Source organism: Macaca nemestrina, chromosome 5 (assembly GCF_043159975.1).
Source record: "Macaca nemestrina isolate mMacNem1 chromosome 5, mMacNem.hap1, whole genome shotgun sequence".
Classification (NCBI taxonomy): domain Eukaryota; kingdom Metazoa; phylum Chordata; class Mammalia; order Primates; family Cercopithecidae; genus Macaca; species Macaca nemestrina.
The window spans coordinates 154,026,082-154,031,098 of NC_092129.1; the positions used below are offsets into that span (position 1 = coordinate 154,026,082).

At 45.7% G+C, this 5,017-nt stretch overlaps 1 long non-coding RNA gene across 2 annotated transcripts; it reads left to right on the forward strand.

Annotated features, from left to right (window-relative positions):
* Positions 1-352: 352 nt before the first annotated feature.
* LOC139363081 (uncharacterized) lies at positions 353-4,499 on the forward strand. Of its 2 annotated transcripts, none has more exons than XR_011622985.1 (3): positions 353-674; positions 2,756-2,821; positions 3,699-4,499. It is a non-coding gene; the product is annotated as an uncharacterized lncRNA (long non-coding RNA). The 2 variants fall into 2 exon arrangements; XR_011622984.1 differs by having other exon boundaries at positions 2,756-2,796.
* Positions 4,500-5,017: the final 518 nt, after the last annotated feature.

Sequence of the window (5,017 nt, forward strand, 5' to 3'; positions counted from 1 at the left end):
GTGCTGGTTCAGGAACATCTTTAAGCGGTTTTCCGCTCTGGGTGGGCCAGGTGTTCCTTGCCCTCATTCCGGTAAACCCACAACCTTCAGCGTGGGCGTCATGGCCATCACGAACATGTCACAGTGCTGCTGAGATTTTGTTTATGGCCAGTTTTGGGGCCAGTTTATGGCCAGATTTGGGGGCCTGTTCCCAACAATTCTTTTGCTTGTTTTTTCAGTTAAGGTGGTCTACAAGATGAATCAATGTTCAGACAAATAGTTCATTTGTTTTTGTTGCAGTATAGTATTCCATGGCAGGAATGTGCTACAATTTATCTCTTCCCCTTTTCATTGCCCTGCATAGTCTCTAGTAGAGACATTGCTGTAATGAACATGCTTTAAATTTCAAATTTAAATAAGTAAATAAAAATTCTACCTCACCAAAACTCCTCAGGACCCACACGCAGGCACTGCAGCGGCGACTGGAGAAGAGGGTGCTGGGAACAGGAAGGACACCACCGCTTGGCCTCGGGCACCTGAAGGACCACCTGGAGGGCTCCGGGAGCACCACAAAGGTCCAGGCGGAGCCAACCCTCACAGGCCCAGGGAAGGGCAGCGCCACAGGCTGGCAGCACTGTCCCACCGCCGCGGAGAGGGGCTGCCCAAAAGGCAACAGCCACAGGAGATGAGCAGGGGTAGGACTCATCTCCCCAACCCCACCGACGCCACGAGGCAGAGGGCGGGGACAGCGAGGTCGGCCGGATTCCGCACCCCTGTCTCCCACGCAGCACCCATGTGCAGGGAGGAGAGACTATGGGCTGCAGGCAGAACGAGAAGAGTGGTCACGTTAGCCATGTCAGTCCCTCATGTGTGGTACCTCCTGCCCCTCCCGGGAGAACGTGACGCCACCACATCCACCACTTGTTCTCTTTCACTCTTCCCATTCTTTCCTCTTCCCGATATATTTATATAGTAATTATGTTTAGTTTGTTGTAACTAAGCGAGTTATAGAGAAACACCACACTGTGAGACAAATTATGGAGTCCTTTATTAGCTGGAGACCGGGAGGCAGCTAGCACTCAAAATTCCCTCGGCCCCGAAGAAGGGGCTAGATTTTCTTTTATACTACGGTCTAAATAGGGGAGGGGGGTTTAACTGAATCAATTTTACAGAAGCAGAATAGGCAAAAAAAATTAATTGGTTATAGAAGAAGTTACAAAAAATAAACAGTTCCAGGGGCAGGGGCTTAAACCGTATCATTAAAACATAAATGCAGGCGCTTTAGGTACCTTCCACTGAACACATTCCCAGGAGCTGCTGGTACAGCCTGCCTCAGTATCTTATCAGCAAGTGCATTCCTGGATGTGCTTGGAGTCAGTTTGCACTAGTTATTCCCTTAAGGGGGATAAAGGAGGCTGCAAGTGAGGAAACTAAAATGGAGTCTGTCCGTCTGTCTCTCCTAGGAGAGAGTTACTCAGGTAAAAACAAGGCAAGGTATCACAAGTTCAGCCATTCCTTGCTTCTTTTTCTGTGACTAATCTCATATGACAACTTGACTACTTTTCACTTGCTTCGTAGTATTTGCTCTTCCTCAAGTTAATACTTGCCTTTGTTTTTGTTTATTTTCTTTTACTTTTTTTTTTTCTGGCTCTGTCACCAGGCTGAAGTGCTGTGGTGCGATCTCCGCTCACTGCACCCTCTGCCTCCCGGGTTCAAGAGATTCTCCTGCCTCAGCCTCTCGAGTAGCTGGGACTACAGGCGTGCGCCACAGCGCCCGGCTAATTTTTGTATTTTTAGTAGAGACGGCGTTTCACCATGTTGGCCAGGATAGTCTCAATCTCTTGACCTTGTGATCCACCCTCCTCGACCTCCCAAAGTGCTGGGATTACAAGCATGAACCACCTCACCTGGCCTGTTTATTTTCTAGATAACACTCATTAATTTAACTTTGATATCTGTTCCATTTCTGTGACTCTTTTAAGAAGTCAGAGACTTTGGACATTCTATTAATTTTACTTTCTTGGAAATGTCCCTCCTGGGCCCTTCTGGTTGCTCCCATCAGGACTGGAGGCTCCTACCTGTGGGGCAGAGTCACCATCCTAGGATGTCCCTCCACCACCATCTGGGGCAGTGCCTTACATGCAGTGGAGCCACCTGGGGTCCTGACAAATGCAGACTGATTCAAGATGTCAAGGCTGGGCCTGTGAGCCTTTCTGTCTAGTTTCATAAGATGCTGATTCTGCTGATTCATGGGTGATAGCTGGGGTAGCAAGGATCTCTCTTTTTGTCTCAAGTTTTCTGTGTCTCTTTTTCATAGTAAGCACATAATAATATATTTTCAATGAATTAATGTGCTTTTTTCCTAAGTTAATAAGAGAGCTAATTATTTTTTATTGTGCCGAAAACCATATTATGTAAAATTTTGTATCATAGCCATTTTAAGTATAGAGTACTATCATATTAACTGTAAGCCATTGTTACGCAACAGATCTCTAGAACGTTTCATTTTGCAAAACTGAAACTCTATGCCCCAAAACTCCTCATGAATCCCCAACTGAACCCCTGGCAGCTGCCATTCTACTTTCAGGTTCTAAGAGTTTAGACACCTCATATAACTAGAATTGTGCAGTATTGGAATTTCCTTATGATTGGCTTATTTCACTTAGCATTGTTCTCCAGGTTCATCCATGTTGCGGCATATAACAGAATTTCCTTCTTTTTAAGGTTGAATCATATTCCATTGTCTACATAGACCACATGTTTTTCATCTATGCAGGTGTTGATGGCTGCTTTGTTTGCTTCCTTGTCTTGGCTATGGTGAGTTATGCTGCTGTGAATACAGGTATGCAATGTTTTCCGTTTTCACACCTTTCTCATTTTGGTGGAGTTAATGTTTTTGTAGCTACTTGTGACAGCACATATTTAAAGTATGTTTGCATGTTTCAATGTGTCCATTGTTGTTTTGATTCTCTCCTGGAAGAGGATAGAAATGTATGAAGGTGCTATTTGGCACAGCATTTAATGGTGAAGAAAGAGACAGTGTAACTGACCACTGCTGGGTCTCAGCATCCTGCAATTTCAGAACTACTGTGAATACAAAAAGAACAAAAAACAGTGCTGTCCAGAAAGGGGGAGTCATCCCTAAATATGATGGCCCTGGGACAGCTGGCCTCCCTGCCCGGCCTCTTCCATGGGGGCCCTTTTCTGCAGTGACTGGGGTTTCTTCCCATTTCACTCTACCCCAATTCTTGACCCAAGAGGCAAGGCATGTCTGCAGCTGTGCCCACACTTGGAGTATGTCAGTACATTATAAACACTGGCTCAGTGGCATCAGTACATTATAAACTTTGGCTTATTATGGGTTGTTTTATTATTTATTAAGTGTGTATTTTGATTTCATGTTACTGACAGCACAATAAACCAGGACAATCTAGTGATCGCATCCTCTTTCTTATGTAAAAAAGCACCTTTGAGGAACGTGAGAAGGGGACAGCTTTCACTAGAGTTGGTTAAGGGAGAGCCAGATGGGCTGGGCAGGAGGATTTTTACCTGGAACCTGTGCGATGAGCTGTGACATCCCTCTCCCCACCTTCAATCTCAGCCCCAGCATCCACCTCCTGGGCGCAAAAGCAGTGCAGCGGCGCCACCTGGTGGTCTGTACTCTTCTATTCCCAGATCAAGCATAGCCCTGAAATCCACCTGTCCCTCCTCTGTGCCAGGGTTTCTTCACTGGACACCAGCGTGAGTCAATTTTCCTGTAAAGCAGAACGAGCATGAGATGGGGCCATGTTAGAGGAGGAATGGTGTCATCTCCACCTCTGGAGAGATCCCCGTCACCCTGTTCAGGGGAAGGACCAAGCCTCAGTCCCACGCAGAGAGGAGACTCTGGCTGTAGCTGCGCCTGTGGAGAGGTGAGGACCTGTTCCCTCTATGCTGATGACCAAAGCCTACAGACTGGGGCCAGACTTCCCCTCAGCTGTGTCCTATCAGGTTCATCCAGGCCTCAAGGAATAGATCATGGACATTGCCTCCAGTGATGGGGAGCTGGGTGCACACTCAGAAATGAGGTAGTCCTGGCAGGGGTCCTGGGGCTGCCAGTTGTTTTGAGTACTCAGTGTCCAGGGAGGAGGATGGGGTGGAGGCTTTGTACGGAACAGGAACCATGCCCCATAACTTATTTTACTCTGCATTAGCCTTTTTATCATAAAATAAAACACACGTAACACAAAAGAAAACAGATCTTAAAATGGTGACCTTTCATCAAAGGTAAACACCCTTTAACCATCAGAGAGGGAGAAGTTTGGCAGCTGACCTCGAAGCCCCATCAGTTGCCCCAGCTCAACAATAAACTCTTCCCCTTTTCAAATAAACATCAATCACATCCTGACTTTTATGGTCATCGCTCCTTTGTTCTATTTGATATTTTCATCATCCAAAATTATAGTTTAGTTTTACCTTTAAAAATGTTTTGTGTTCTCATTTGTTCTATAGGTTCCTCCTTGAAATTTATATTGTATCGTAAGGTTTCCTATTGTTTGTATATTGTGGTTGCATGCCAAGGTGTGGTTTAATATGTATTTTCTATAAATTGGTAGTTTGGTGTACAGGTTTGTGCATATTCAGGGTTTTTTTCTGTAAGTGTTGATGGTTCTGTAAAAGGAAAATAAATCTTGGGGCCCCAAAATTACTAAGCTAAAAGGGAAAAGTGAAGCTGGGAACTGCTCAGGGCAAACCTGCCTCCCGTCTATTCAATGTCTCCCCTCTGCTCACTGAGATAAAGTCATGTCTGATTGCCTCCTTTGGAGAGGCTAATCAGAAACACAAAAGACTGCAACCATTTGTCTCTCATCTACCCGTGACCTGAAAGCTCCCTCCTTGCTTCAAGTTGTCCCGCCTTTCTGGGTGGAATCAATGTTCAGCTTACATATGTTGGTCAATGTCTCGGGTCTCCCTAAAATATCTAAAACCAAGTGGTGCTCTGACCATCCAGGGCACATGTCGTCAGGACCTCCTGAGGCTGTGTCATCGGTATGTATCC